The sequence below is a fragment of the Geotrypetes seraphini genome, chromosome 13 (assembly GCF_902459505.1).
Source record: "Geotrypetes seraphini chromosome 13, aGeoSer1.1, whole genome shotgun sequence".
NCBI classification, from domain to species: domain Eukaryota; kingdom Metazoa; phylum Chordata; class Amphibia; order Gymnophiona; family Dermophiidae; genus Geotrypetes; species Geotrypetes seraphini.
The window spans coordinates 23,407,541-23,423,669 of NC_047096.1; the positions used below are offsets into that span (position 1 = coordinate 23,407,541).

The 16,129-nt window shown below is 43.9% G+C and overlaps 1 protein-coding gene across 7 annotated transcripts in view; it reads left to right on the forward strand.

Moving 5' to 3' along the window:
- Positions 1-3,795: 3,795 nt before the first annotated feature.
- BCL9L (BCL9 like) overlaps positions 3,796-16,129 on the forward strand; it is a 237,925-nt gene continuing 225,591 nt past the window's right edge. For 4 of the 7 annotated variants that reach the window (XM_033917999.1, XM_033918000.1, XM_033917996.1 and 1 more), the window contains exon 1: positions 3,798-4,499. The gene's annotated coding sequence lies outside the window, so the exon portion shown is untranslated. Of the gene's footprint in view, positions 4,500-5,207; positions 5,323-16,129 lie in introns of those variants that run through there. The other 3 variants (XM_033918001.1, XM_033917998.1, XM_033918002.1) reach the window with 2 other exon arrangements.

The window sequence follows — 16,129 nt, forward strand, 5'->3', positions numbered from 1 at the left end:
AAGCCCCAAGCGCGGACTGGGGGAAAAGAAAGGCAGGATGACCCGGACCTGGCCGGCTGTGCACCCCTCCAAGCCGTGCACCCGGGCGGATCGTCCCCCTTCTAAATCCATTGTACTTGTCTTTTATTCAATTCCACTAATGAGCATTGTGACAGGCAGTTCTTATGGGGCAGTTCTTGGAAGTATTTCTTTGTTTTTCTGTGCCTAAGTATTCTATTAATTTAACTTCCTTATTCCTGTGGGGATCTCCAAAGGGGACGAATGGGAGACGGCCGGTGGCAGGTGGTACTTTAGCAATTCTTACAGGTTGCCATAGGCCTCAGGAGCTGTCTTCCTTCTGCCGTGGTCCTGCCCCTCCTCTAAGTCAGAGACAGGCTTGGGGCAGAGGGAAGACAGCTCCTGAGGCCTATGGCAACCTGCAAGGATCGCTAAAGTACCAGCGATCCTCTCTGCAGACTGCTCCCTGCTGGAATTAGGTAAATGGATGTGGGGAGGGTAGGCCTTCGGGGGGGGGGGGAGTGCAGTCCTTCAAGGGGTAGTGCAGACCTTCAGGGGGGGAGTCAACCTTTGAGGGGGAATGTGCAGACCTTCAGGGGGGGGTCAGGCCTTCGGGGGAGGGGGGCTGTATAATAAAAAAATATTTGAACATAAATACAAAGTACACTCGGTGTGTATATATATATATATATATATATATATAAATAAATAAATATATATATGTTTAGCATTTTTATTGTTGGTAGATCATTTTGACTTGGTCATTTTAAAAGTAGCTCGCAAGCCCAAAAAGTGTGGGCACCCCTGCTCCAGAGCATACTGCAGCCTCGACATGTGCCCAAACTTACCTGATCAAAGCAGCCAGCCCAACAACCTTAGGAAAAATAACCCAATGGCTAAACTATCGCCCCAAAACTGGCCTTTTCCCCAAATCAGGAGGAAGAATTATCTTAATGCCCATTCCCAAGAACCCAAAACTCAGCCCTTCTGATATGACCAGTTATCGGCCAGCAGCTTCTATCCCCCTATTTATCAAAACGATGGAAGGGTATATCACAGAACAACTCGAATGCTACTTATAATGCTTCAATATCCTCCACCCTTCACAAATGGGTTTCAGAAAAAATCACAGCCTAGTAACATACGGCAAAGAACTACTAAGCAAGGGTCATTGCGCAATCATAAACCAATTTGACCTAAGCAGTGCATTTGACCTAGTAGACTTTGATCAAATTGTCCGAGATTTTCAGTGATTTCAAATTTAGCGACCCAGCCCTCTCCTGGTTCCAAGGCTTCCTTACTACTCGGCGCGATGCTTTATATAAGGATGGTAAACTTTCTGACAGCTGGCACCCTCCCGGCGGGGTCCCCCAAGGATCCCCACTTTCACCATCAGTATTCAACCTTCTAATGCAAACCTTGTGAGCCAATCTAGATCTTGCATGAATAAAACATTTCACCTATGCAGATGACATAACAATCATGCTACCTGTAATGGCTGCTTAGCCAACACCCTCACTACTGTCAAAAAGGTGTCCACATCATTGAAAACTGGACCTCAACCCACCACCTCAAACTAAATAAGAACAAAACCAAATTCCTTTGCGTAGGATCCTCAACTGACCAACACTACCCTCCAAAGATTACAGTAGATGACACAGACTTTCCATTAGAACTACAATTCTAAATCTTAGGAACTGAAATTGATAACCACCTATCCATGAAGATCCATGTACAATCCTCTATAATAAAACCCTAAGCGCGCATGCGCACTTAAGAGGCCGTGATCCCTGCCGCTGTGATGTGTGCCTCTGTGCCGAATTCCATTTGCGGCGCGTGCACCTGCTTGGGGCGCGGATTGAGCGGCAGTTTATCTCTACAACAGCAGGAGGGTGTCGTGCGGGTGCTGCGAGGTGTTTCATGCTGGAAAGAAGTGGGGAGGGAAAGGGGGCTGCTTTGGGGGGAGGGGTGTGCTGGGGGGGGCAGACAGCAATCATGCTTTGCTCTGGGAGAGGGGAGAAACAGAAAGGGGCCACAGAGAGACAGGCTCGCTGGGCTAGTCAATAATAAAACAATCTTTTCTTGTGATGAGAAAGCTAAGATCCATCAGAAAATACTTTGAAACAGTGGTTTTCCGAATTTTAGTGTAATCCTTAGTCCTATCTCGACTAGACTACTGTAATATAACATTAGTTCTTTGCTCTATAACAGTGTCTCGCAAACTTTTTTCTGCCCCGGCACACTAAACTAGGATCCGCGCATGGACATCAATGTGATGATATCACATGCATGCGTGACATCATCACATCAATGTCTGCACATGCACGGAGGCCCTCCAGACACGTGCCCTGAGCTTGGGGACTTCCAAAACCCAGACATACTGCCAGGTTTTGGAAATCCCTCTATCTGCTATCCCTGCAATTATTACGCCGGGGGGAGCAGAGAGAAGGAGAGGCGCTGGCACCAGCTGACTCGCGTACAGGACATTTCTTGTGGCATATCTGGAATCTTGCTCCGGCACACAGTTTGCGATTCAATGCTCTAAAATGTTGCTATTGCATTTACAACTAGCTCAAAATGCAGCACTAAGAGTCATATACAGACTATGGAAATTGGAAAACCTACTAAACTACATTGGCTGTCCATAACCACAAGGATCAAGCTTAAATCAGGAATCTTTGCCTTCCTGACAGGCAATGCCCCCAAATACCTAACATAGTTGGTCATCCTACTCCAGGGTACCTCCAACAGATATTCCACCAGAAAATCTTTTCCACTTAAAATTCCCAGCATGCAACAATATAAAGTCTACAAGGCAAATTACCTTATCCATCCAATATCAATTAGCAAAATGCTGGAACCAACTACCACTTACACTGCAATCTTGTGACCACTATCTCAGGTTCAGAAAACAGCATTTCTGTACCAAGACAGGGAGTCAACCTTGAAGTAACTGAAAACCATAAATATTCAGTGCTGATATCCAGATTCAGAGCACCACTAAATATTTCTAGGTGGAGCAGCAGGTTATCTATCTAATCTAAGGGGAGGGAGAGAGAGAGAGAGAGGAGGTGGATAGGTAAGAGGGAGAGGAAGGGGAGATAAAAAGAGGGGAGAGAGGAGGAAGGGAAAAGGAGAGAAGAGAGGGTAAAGGAGATTATGTTAATCAGGTTTTTTATTCTGCCTTTACCTATTCAGTTCAAGGTTGGATTACATTACAAGAGGTTGGGCCGGTTACCAAGGAAGTTACAATGGACAGTTTGACATGGACATTCAATACAATTAGATCATAGTTACAAATAAATAGTTACCATTACAGGTAAGTCATTGTTGGCTCTTTGTTTTGTCCCAGGAGTTGCATTAGACAGTTTACAAATGGGCTTTTATAATTACCTTTATTTAACCAATGCTGCAGCTAAAAAGTGACCCGATTTGCATATGTGCCTTGATGGAGATGATGGAAAATGCCTTGATTATCTGTGTGTGTGTGTAGGGAAAGAGTTGGAACTTAATTCTTCAAAGTAGTGTATTATGTTAGAAGTACTTTTTTATGGATAAGTAACAAAAATAAATCCCTAAATATATGACCTTGGATAAGAAGCTGGAAATCTGTATGAATTCTCAAGTGCAGGTGAGGCTTTGGACAAGGCAGAATATTCAAGGTGTTCATTCCAATTTAGACCACTGGGAGGCTAGTACTAGAGACAGAGATTAGGAAGCAGTTAATCAGAGCGACATGGGCTTTTATTTTGACAAGGTACTTACTGCTCGGCTCTTGTATGAAGCAGGCAAAGTGAATGATCCTGTTTCTCTTAAATGATTATTCAGACTCTGTGAGAGAGAGAGGGAGAAAGAGAAAGAAAAGGGGACTTGCACAAATCCTTTTACTTGACAACAGTATCCTGCAAGCTCCCACACCCAAGAAAAGGGATTTAATTACTAGTTATAAAGAAAGAAAAGGAAAAATCGGAAATGTATTTATTTGTTTTAAAGAAAGGACTCTGAAACTTGGAACTTGATGCCAAAAATTCTGCTGAAGAGCCACAGCTAAGGTTGGGGGACAGGATTCCTCAACTGAAAGTAAACCAAGAGACTGAGTGAAAAGGGCAAAAGTGTGCATGAGATCTGGGGAAAGTGAGTGTGAGGAGGCTTAAAAGGGCTGTGTGTGCATTCAAGTGAGAGAGCCTGTTCTGTACTGAAACTGTGTGTGCTGTGCAGTGTTATCGTATGCAGGAGAGAGTCTGAAACTGTGTTTATGCAGGGAATGGTCACCTTCCAGTGAGTCCCTTTGAGTTGCCTGGTAGAGATCGTGACTATTAAGTGACGGACCATGATGAACCCTCCATGCATGGCTCTTCCCCAACACTCACTTCTTAAGCTTCACTGCAATCCACACCAGCCAGAGAAGTGCTGAAGAGCAAAAGAAAATAATAATAAAAGGAAAAGCCATCGGGCTCACTATGGGAAATACCTCCGGCCTTTCCTGAGAGTCCCAGAGAAAGGTAAGTCTCAGACCTGGCTTTCCTTATGTTTGCTGACTGCATTAATGGTGCTGGGAGGGGGACTTCCCAGAGATCTTGTGCTGCTGCTGCTGGTGGATGAGGGAAGCCTGGGAGGGATTGCATGACCTGCTCTGCATTCAGTGACTTATGCTGAGATCGATCTGTTAGAATATTCTTATTTTTGGTGTAGATTTTTCTTTCTTTTGAGGTACATCAGTTTGTTTATAGGCTAGTTATCGTTGGCTAGTGTTAGGGTCTTTATAAGGTCTTGGCTAGTGTTAGGGTCTTTAGATCTTGCTAATCTTGCTTTTCAGCCCACGAGGAGATTCCAATATTCATTTTGTAAGTTTTTACAATATGAAATGTTTCGTTTTTGTATGCTACTAATGCTGTTGTATTGGAGTGGATATGGATCAGCAGAATCTAGTTTCCAACCAGTTCCTGTAACGGGGGTACTCTAGTATTCCGAACGTATTAAATTTCTTGAGAAGAAAACCAATTCCTTAGATTTCTTTCTTTCTAACATCTCCAAGCTCCAGCTTTGATTATGGCTGTCATTTTCCTCCAGCCTCGCTGGCATTGGCTGAAGACGATGGTCAGTGAGCGAGCCAATGAGCACGGCGGAGGCCCTCGATTGAAAGAGGGGAAAGCCAACGGCGGGAGAGCAGGCGGGCCTTGACTCGCTCAAAGGATCTTGGTAGTTATAGTATTTTCGATGTATTTACCTTGCCGTCTGCGCTGCGAGCCTTTTAACTTCTTAATGAAGGCGAGCTTCGGAGAGTTTCGCCGGCGCCTGGCTGGTCCGTCCGGAGAGGAGTTGCAGGTCAGCGAAGCGTTTGGGAGCTTGAAAAGCGTGCGCGCCGCGAGAAGTGTTTGCTGTGTGGGCCGGGGACGTCTTTCTGCTTTTGACTACAGCTCCCAAGAGGCTGTGGAGTTGGGTCTGGCTGGAAGGATTCTTGACAGAGAAGGCCACGACTTGTCTCTTAAGAGTCCTGGGCAGTGCTGCTTGTGTAGTGGACTGAAATTGTGAAAACCCAAGCAACCGAGAAACGGGGCTCGAGAGTGGTAGTGATGGCATAGGTGGTGGGGGGGGGGGGGGGGGAGCGTGGCTGAAGTTCGGTGTCACGTTGGCTGTGTAAGGCCGACTGGCAGGGCCTGCACCCTTCTGACCGCCTACTCCATACTTTGGGGGTTGCATTCCCAGTCGCACGTTTTTAGTTGCCCTTTATGGTAGGATATTGCTTTATGTTCATTTCTGCTTGCATACTACCCTGAAGAAACCCCCCCCCCCCCTAAAACAAACCACGCCGCTGGAATAAATAAATAGGTTCTACGTTACTTCCAGTGTTTGAAATATGGGACGGTATGAGTCACTGATACATCCGGGAAAGTTAGTGAGTCGGTGTTGCTCTGATTTTGGTGATCAGTAGGCATTTTTGCAAGACATAACGTTCACAGAAGGGAGAAAGGATGAGTTTTTAGTAGCTTATGGCACATGTAAATGGAAGAAAGCAGTCCTTGGGTTTTGAATGCAAGGCAGAAATTTAAAGACTAAAAACACAACTTCTTTTTCAAACCCACTGAATTAACATACAGTATTAGGCTTTAGTGTTTTTGTCTTATTAACCTGGTGTCCTATATGGAAACTGGCCTGATAAGGTTCATTCCGTGTTTCCCTCCTACCCTCTCCCAAATAACTAATCTAATCTAATCTAATCTTTGGTTTATATACCGGATCATCTCCCAGTGGAGCTCAACTCGGTTCACATGTAATTAAGACTAGAGTACATGGCAGAAAACATAGGAGAAGGAAGAACTAATTAAAAACTAAAGTGCATAAGAAAAATAACTATAATATTATCATTTCGTTGAGACTGTAGTTAAACCATTTAAAAATTGTGAGAACAACAAAGTTTTCATGAATTTATGAAATAATTGCAGCTGGCCTAATGAAGTCAGGAAGTTTATTCCAGATCTCTACAAACTTGACTGAGCTTCCCAGCAGATTTAATTCCCTTAAGGGAAGGGAAGGCTAACTTATATTTTTGTGTGTTTCTCAAATGGCAAAGTCTAAGGGTATTCCAACATAAGGGGACAAAAGGATCAAATATTCCAGAGAAACTTGAAGATTATGCATGCGTATTTAAACTGGATCCGAAATCGAACTGGGAGCCAGTGAAGCTTTATCAACACCCATCTCCCACTTTTTCTGTTTTCCTCTTCTCCCCTCCCAAATCACTTTTGAACCATTTATTCAATTTCATACAATTTTTCTGTGCATAAAAAGCACCCAGCTCCTACTTTTTACATGTCATGGATCCTTCAAAATCTATTTTCTCTCTCATAAGTATAGGGCAACAGCTAATTTGCTTCAGTTGGAATCTTAGGAAGTCGATGCATGTCATGATGTCTTCTAACATTTTTAAAATGTGTCCTGGTCACTGGGTAACATCAAGGATGTTAAAATCTGCCTTGCCATGCCTTGTCATTTCTTCTGTTGTTTCCTATAGGGAAAAACTTTCCCAAGTTTGATGATGTACTTATTACACAAAAGTCATACTTGCCATAACATTGCAAATATCTCTATCAAAGAAGGAATGAAATTAGTGACCAAATTGGCATACAGTCTGCCCTGGTGAGATTCTTCTATTTTGTTTAGATAAGATATACTAATACCAGTTCTTCTCATGCCATGGTTTTTGGTTTGTTTGTTTGTTTACCTGACTCTTCATCCCTTTTATATATAAAAGTTTGATGCAGTCAGGAAATGTTCACATACTGCCTTTTATTTTAAAAAGAAGAGGTTATTAAAGGCAATCTCTCTTTTTTTTTTTTTTTTTTGTGAATCCGTTTTTTATGATTACATTGAAGTTTAGCTCAGCTCTTCGGTGTTACTTAACAGAGAACTAGAAACAGATCCATGATTTGGAGAAAACCCCCCATTTGCTTTGGGGAAGCAGAGCTGATGAGGTCTTGTTTATTTTCTTCTGGTTATAAAAGTGGTCTCAAACTCAAACCCTTTGCAGGGCCACATTTTGGATTTGTAGGTACTTGGAGGGCCTCAGAAAAAATAGTTAATGTCTTATTAAAGAAATGACAATTTTGCATGAGGTAAAACTCTTTATAGTTTATAAATCTTCACCCCCCCCCCCCCGAAGACCTGCATGTTCCCCCCTTCTTTGCAGCTTCCCCCCTGGCCTCCTGGCCTTAGTTTCAGCTAATTACCGCAGTCTGCAGAGAGGATTGCCGGTGCTGTAGCGTTCCTTGCAGGCTGCCATCGGCCCCTACAGCACGTTCCCTCTGCTGCAGTCCTGCCCCTCTTCTGACATCAGGGGCAGGATCACGGCAGAGGGAAGGTGCTGCTGAGGGTGACGGCGGCCTGCAAGAATTGCTACAGCACCGGCGATCCTCTCTGCAGGCTGCGGTAATTATCTGAAGGTAAGAGTGGGAGGCCAGGGGGAAGCCGGAGGACGCTGCAAAGAGCGGGCAGCACTAGTACAGACTGTGGGCTGCAAAATAGTACCTGGTGGGCCGCTTGTGGTCCCCGGGCCGCGAGTTTGAGACCATTGGGTTATAACTATGAAGAGAGGACACAAAGAAGATAACTTCTTTCAAAGTCTTAACTGCTAAATTGGCTGAATACACTGATTATGTGTGTGTGGGGGGGGGGGAAAGAAGGATCTTCTGGAAATAGAAAATACTCTTCCTGTTGCCTAGAGCTGGCTCTTCGCTTTGCTTATTCATTAGTGTTCATCCCCCTAGAATAATAGTTCATAAATGAGACGAGATTATTTGTTTGTAATGTTGACCTTTTTGTCTTGGAATTCATTTCCACTGTTGGAGACAGAACTTGAGCTTTTCTAGAGCTGAACCACATCTGGGAAATAAATTTGATAACTAATAACTCAGGAAGCTGGAGAGTGAAATAAGAAAATCACCAGGAGAAAAATTGTCACTACCTACAGTTGTTAATTGTGATGCTCTAGGTCAGACTTTGTTATGGTTTATGTGAATCTAGATTAGTCTATGCACACAGATTTCAAAATAAATATGTACATGTGTAATACCTTTTTAGAAGGTCCAGCAAATCAGCTTTTAAGCTTACATGGGTCTCCTCAAGTGATATCTCTGTATTCTGAACAGCTTGTGTACTATAACTACTTAACTCTTTTATAATAAGTCTCGTATCTATTTATCTATCTATCTATAGCTCTCTCTCATATATACAGTGAGAGAGAACTATATAAATACACACACAAAATACATCAAACACAATATGTATATTACCATACATATTTTTAATATGTAGTGAAAGCTATATATCAGTGGTCTCAAACTCACAGCCCATGGGCCGCATGCGGCCCTCCAGGGACTATTTTGCGGCCCGTGGTCCGTCCTCTCCACAAGTTTTCCGATTATGGAGAGGACAGTCGCGTACAGACCACAACTGCTGTAATTGGACTTGCGTCTCCCTGGGGTGAATGTCGGCAAATGGCTCGCGGTTTGTCTAAAGCAGGGGTCCCCAATCTGTTTCCCTTCCCACTGCCCTCCCCCAAGCCATCGCAATCGGGGAACAGGCCAGCGCCGAGGTCTTACCTCTCCCTGCTTACCTTCCCCAGCATGGAGCCAACCAATTCTCGCCACCCAACGTCAATTCTAACATTGGAGAGGAAGTTCCGGGCCAGCCAATTGCTGCCTGTCTGGCCCGGAACTTCCTCTCGGATTGCAGAATTGAAGTCGGGTGGTGAGAATTGGTCGGCCCTGCGCTGGGGAAGATAAGCAGGGAGAAATAAGACCTCAGTACTGGCTTGTTCCCCTATTGCGGCGGTGGTGGCTTGGGGGAGGGCAGGGAGAAATAAAGAAAGAAAGGGGGGGACAGGGAGACAGAAAGAAAGAAAGTGCATGGAGAAAGGGAAAAAAAGAAAGAAAGGGGCACGGAAAGAGAGAGAAAGACAGACGTATAGAAAGAAAGGGGGCATGGAGAGAGAGAAAGAAATAAGGGGACAGGGTGAAAGAAATGATATCTTGGTGCTAAGATTCCGTTATAGAACACTAACTAGCATAAGTGGGCATTGGTGCACCTAAAGGTATACCAAGTCAATGAAAGTTGTAACTGTTGGTGCCGAAGTGTGCGTTTGCTTACAGTATTCTCTCTGTACGGATCTCCAAGATAAACACATGACCTGCTAATATTCCATATGCCAACTAGTAGGGAGATATACAATGTTATTCTGTGATGATTTTTAAATCACTATTTATTATTATCACAGCTCTATAAATAATAACTAAATTAATTATATTATAATTTATGAAGTGTTCAGACCAATACCCGTGTATTCTGTGATCTCACTGAACTGGGGTACATTTGGGACCATCATCACACTTCTAATGTCCCTTTGCCAGCCTCTTTCTTGTATATACTTAAGAATATTCTTTATTACTCATTATGTATACTTGTAGATAGATTTTTAAACCACACTTATCTTGATGATTATTCCAATAGGCTTGGCGTTGTTCTCTTTAACTCCCAGCTGCAGCGAGGTAAAGTGCTTAAATCATAAAGTGCTTGTGCATGTAGTGTTGACTACTAGCTACTGTGTTCGCTAAAACTTATTCTTAAGCCCGGCCCCCCGACTCGAGTTTCGGGTCCTTCATCAGGAGGGGTCCTATATGGCTTACTTCTGCTGGATTGTTCATTTTGAGGTGACAATCCAGCAGAAGTAAGCCATATAGGACCCCTCCTGATGAAGGACCCGAAACTCGAGTCGGGGGGCCGGGCTTAAGAATAAGTTTTAGCGAACACAGTAGCTAGTAGTCAACACTACATGCACAAGCACTTTATGATTTAAGCACTTTACCTCGCTGCAGCTGGGAGTTAAAGAGAACAACGCCAAGCCTATTGGAATAATCATCAAGATAAGTGTGGTTTAAAAATCTATCTACAAGTATACATAATGAGTAATAAAGAATATTCTTAAGTATATACAAGAAAGAGGCTGGCAAAGGGACATTAGAAGTGTGATGATGGTCCCAAATGTACCCCAGTTCAGTGAGATCACAGAATACACGGGTATTGGTCTGAACACTTCATAAATTATAATATAATTAATTTAGTTATTATTTATAGAGCTGTGATAATAATAAATAGAGCTGCTAATATTCCACTCATGTTATTGAGACAGACATGGGGGAAGCCACTACTTGCCCTGGATCGGTAGCATGGAATGTTGCTACTCTTTGGGTTTTGGCCAGGTACCAGTGACCTGGTTTGGCCACCATGAGGACAGGCTACTGGGCTAGATGGACCATTGGTCTGACCCAGTAAGGCTATTCTTGTGTTCATTCATGAGCCAAGTATAGGATAATTAAGCCATTGTAGCATCACTGATGAGGTTGGCTCTGAGACACTGTGGAATGAGGCATTATGACATCACAATCTCAGCTCTGGCATGTTGCTCTCATTGGGGTTCCGGAATCTTGCTATTCTTTGAGATGCTGGAATGTTGCTACTCCTTGGGTTTTGGCCAGGTACTAGGGACCTGGATTGGCCACCGTGAGAACGGACTACTGGGCTTGATGGACCATTGGTCTGACCCAGTAAAGCTATTCTTATGTTGGTGCTTGCATATACTAAGTGATTTTGGTGTGTATGTTATAGCTGCGCTCTCAACCCAGGCCTCAGGGCACACCCAAACAGGCAGGTTTTCGGGATAGCTGCAGTGGATACGCATGAGAGAGATGCGCATTAGAGAATGACACGGGGGATAAATTTTTCCCTGTCTCCGCAGGAACTCAATTTCCCCATCCCCTCTCCACGAGTTTTGTCCCTGGTCCCTGCCCCATCCCTGCAAGCTCTGCCTTAACTGCACAAGCCTCAAACACTTATGTTTTTAAAGTGTTTGAGGCTTGTGCAGATGAGGGCGGAGCTTGCAGGAATGGGGAGGGACAGGAAAATAACTTGACGGAATGAGTCCCTTTTGGGATGGGGAAAAATTTGGCCCCCTGTGTCATTCGCTAATGTTCATGCAGTACCTCCTTAGCGTGCAAATGCATATTCATTGTAGCTATCCTGGAAGCCGCCCGGTGTGCCCCAGCGCCTGGGTTGAGAAGTACTCTTAGAGACATGCCAGGCACTATTTTATAATTGTCAATTAGTGGCGCCAATCTCACGCATAAGTGTTATTCTAAAACTTATGTGCGTGTTTGGCGCCTATCTTTAGGCACCAATTTTGGAATTGCCCTAAAGCCTTTTCTTGTGTTTTTTGCTCCCTGTTCTGCTTTTCAACTCGAGAGATGCATAATGCTTCCAGATTTAAGGAATGTTTGGAATAACTCTTGTTTGTAAGCTCCAAACAGATTTGTTTGTAACTGAATGTTGATGAGTTTGTGTTTTGTCTGTATGTTTGCACTCTACTTGTCTTCTTAAGTGGCCTCTGAATGCTTGCATGGTAACAGTAAGCATCAGTCTTCCAGCTGTGAACATAACAGGGAATTCTCAGCTAGGTGTTTGAATTAGGAGATAGAAATGCTGGATTAGCAAGAGGAGAATTGTTTTAACACTTTTTACTGTTTGTGAGTTCCCATGGAACTGTGAGAGAGTAATGACAATGGCTGAGGGCAGGATTTTCAAAAACCCATGTTTAAAAAAAGCGACGGTCTTTCTAACGCAGTCATTTTGGTAGCGAATCTAAAAAAGCGAGACATTTTCACAAAGCCCTGCATGCAAATAAGGTTGGCGGACAGCAGCGAAGATGCGCTAATTTTGCATGTGCCCATCGCTTGGCAGACTAGATGGGCCATCTGCCATCATGTTTCTATCTCAGGCTTTAGCAAGGATTCTAGTAGTTTCTGACACTGACATGCAAACGGGCTCTTCAACATTGAAATGAGCCCTCCGGCCCAGAAATGGGTGTTTCATTTATATTTGAGTCAACCTGGTAGCTGTCGCTTCTGTACACCCTTTAAAATGGCAGGTGCTGCTTTTCTGCACTCTCTCCCCTCCCCCCCCGATGACTGGCACTGGTCTCCCTCACTGCCCCTTCTGAAGACCAGAGCCGCTGTCCTGTATAGCCCTCCCCGAAGACCGGAGCCACTCACCTGCACGGCCCCATCTCCAAAGATTGGCAATACCCTGCACTCTACCCCACTGCTGCTGCATTCTCCTTACCAGGCAATTGGTGTCCAGGTAGCTGATGCCACAATGACAAATAAAGCTGTTAGCGCCGGTGTATGCAGATCCAGTGCAGGGTTTTTGAGCATCTGCTCATGCTCGAGGCCTGCCAGCTTGTGCCTTCTCCGAGATTCTGTCCTTGTCCCTGTCCTCTCCCCCTGTGTGGATCTGGTCTCTCTCCCTCCAACTGACTCCCCCACCCAACCTGGTGAGATCAGACATACCTATGGGCCTCCCAGAGCAGCAGGGACATGAATGCGGGACTGGAAGTTGGGGGGGGGGAGAGAAGAGGGACATGAATGCGGAACTGGAAGTTGGGGGGGGAGAGGAGGAGACAAAGATGCTGCACTGCAAATGGGGGAGGGGGAAAGGAGGGGATATAGATGCTGGACCCGTAAATAGAGGGGAAAGAGGTGAGATGGAAGAGATTTGTGACTGTAGAGAGATGCCAGACCATGGGGTGAAGGAAAGACATTCAGGGTGCAAGAGAGAGGTTGGGGGGAGGGGTGGTGGCGAGGGGATGTGGATGCTGAACCTGCAAATGGGGGTGGGGATGTTAGAGAGAGGAAGAGGGAATGACGAAGACCAGATACGATTCTCTTGGAAGATAGGTGCTGGAAATGTAGACCTTTAAAACCCTGGCCTACATTTCTGGCGCCTTCTTTCACGTAGCTGTGATTCTCTAAATGGCACGGTTGCTTGATTGACGTGATCGATAGCTGTTTTGTAGGTGGCTGCTGATAATGGCTCCATTTGCAGAATCTTGCCCCAAGAGGGAAATTCTAATACGCTCATAAGATAGGTGCCTACTTTCCTTTATAGAATAAAGATGCACTGTTATAGAATTACTTTCTTTCCTCCCCCAATGCTTGCTAGAAAAGCCAAGTTGTGAGCTTTGGTTTTGAATTTGACTTTGACTTGAGGTTTCAGTTCTTAATGAAACGGGTGGTAGTTGCCACAAAGTTGGAGCTAGGGAAGCAGAAGCAGCCAGTTGAATACTGTACATTCTTAGACAATGGAATGGGGTAGTGGTACTCACAGGAGATGCGACTGGGAGTGTACCAATATAATTTGGCTGATCTATGTGCAATATATGGAAGGTGAAAAGTAGCATTTTTAAGTGGAGTTGATAAATCACTAGAAGCCAATGAACTGAAGTAAGGAATGGAGAGACATGGCTAGACCTAAGCACATTTTGTTCATCATTTTGAACAAATACTATGTGTTGCATAAGCTGAAGTCTTTTTAAGGAAATCAAGGTCAGCCTGAGGCAGTGGAAGATGAAGTAGTCCAGATGGCTGATAACCAGAGACAGCAGCAAATACTGTACTTGATATCATTCCTGGAGAGGAAAGAGTGACTTTTATGTAGAACAAGGAAGGAGATCTAAGCTTTGAAGGAGAGTTGAGTAGAAAGTCAAGGGAACATGCAGAGTCCAGAAGAGAAAGATACTGACCCAGGATTAGGGAAACTGGCATTGCATCCCTTGGTTTTCATGAAAACCAAATAGCTTCACAATTTGGGATGTTAAGTCTATGCTGTTGTAATCAAGTGGCTATATAGCATCAAGTCAAGTGTTGAGAGATCCAAGATCTGGTGAAGAATTGGTAGCGAAAACTAGCTGAATGTTGAAAGCATGCATGTAGGGATTGATATCCAGAGACTGAATTATTGTAATTAAAGGAGAGAGAAACATTAAAGAGTAGTGGAATGGAATTGGAATTAACACTGAACTCTGCAGTACCCCATAAGACAAAGGCTGAAGGAGAATGAATAGCAAAAAAAAAAAAGAAGGTTGATTAGGAGTGAATGGGACCAGTTAAGGATGGTTCTGGAGATGCCCAAATCCTGTGTGTGAGATCAAAAGCTGTGGATAGATCAAGGAATGCCACAATAAGAGCTTTCCACACTTCAAGGTTAAGGCATATCTAATCTAAGTGCAATGCATTCACTGTGCTGTACCTTAAGCAGAATCTGGATTATGGGGATGAAGGGCATTTGATTTCTCAAAGAGGGAGACTGTACAAAAGTAAACTTAATAACCACAGACTTGAGAGAGGATTTAGAAGTTGTCTAATCAAAGCTATTTTCCAGGGTTCAGGGAGGATGCAAGAGCTAAAAATGTTATGCATTATAAAAAAAAAAAAAAGAGATAAGGTACGAAAGAAAGAGATTTAGGGGTCCTTTTACGAAGGTGCGCTAGCCGTTTTAGTGCATGCACCGGATTAGTGTGCGCTAGCTGAAAAACTACCGCCTGCTCAAGAGGAGGCGGTAGCGGCTAGCGCGCGTAGGATTTTAGGGTGCGCTATTGCGCACGTTAAGGCCTTAGCGTGCCTTCGTAAAAGGAGCCCTTAATTAGAAACAAAGGCATAGGATCAAGAGCAGAAGAGGATGATTTCAGACAGGAGATGGTCTTTTCAGCAGAAGATGGAAGGATTGAAGTATGGAAAGCAGGAAATTAGTTGAGAAGGACACGTAATCTTCAGATGAGAATTGGGAGTAAGCAGGGTAAATAAATGAGCAAGTTTCAGAGAGAGCGAGCAAGCAAGAGAGCAAATAAACAATCTGGAACAGTGTTCCAGGGTAGCTACTAGATCTAAAGACCAATTTAAAAAATATAATCCTTTATACCAGCCAAATTTTGTTTTTTGTAGACCCTAGTATAAGCCTTGCAGAGACAGCTTAATTGTGGGGTTGTCATGCTGAGCATCATTGGCATTTCATAAACCTCAAATCTGGGTGAAATCATGGATGATTATTCCTGTTTGAAACCTTATGGTGGTGGCCACAGGGTCCAATGCTATACTCATAAAATCATGCCAATTAGTGGCTGTTGCAGACAGTGGACTATCCTTTAGATTAGAAGGAAATGGTTGAGCTTTGGTTGACAGATTGTTGAGATTCACCCAGTGTAATCTGGAAGGGGGTGGGGGGCTAAAGGCATGGAGGTATGAAAGCTAAGGAGAATGTGATATGACCTGGAGAGAGCCAGAGAGGAAATCTTATCTGCCTTAACCAAAGGTGCAAACAAATAAAAAAATTAAATTTAGGTTATGGTGAGTCTAATAGGTTAGCAAAAGTCCAAGAGATTCCAAACGTGCAAGAAACTTCAGCTCATCAGTTTTCTATATAGAAACAGAGAAACATGATGGCAGATAATGGCCAAATGGCCTATCCAGTCTGCCCATCCGCAGTAGAATTATCTCTTCCTCTCTCTAAGAGATCCCACCTTCCTATCCCACATTTTCTTGAATTTAGTCACAGTCTCTGTCTCCACCACCTCTTCTGGAATACTGTTCCATGCATCTACCATCCTTTCTGTAAAAAAAGTATTTCCTTAGATTACTCCTGAGCCTATCACCTCTTAACTTTATCCTATGCCCTCTCATCCCAGAACTTTCTTTCAAATGAAAGAGACTCGACTTGTGTGCATTTACGTCACATAGGTATTAAAACATCT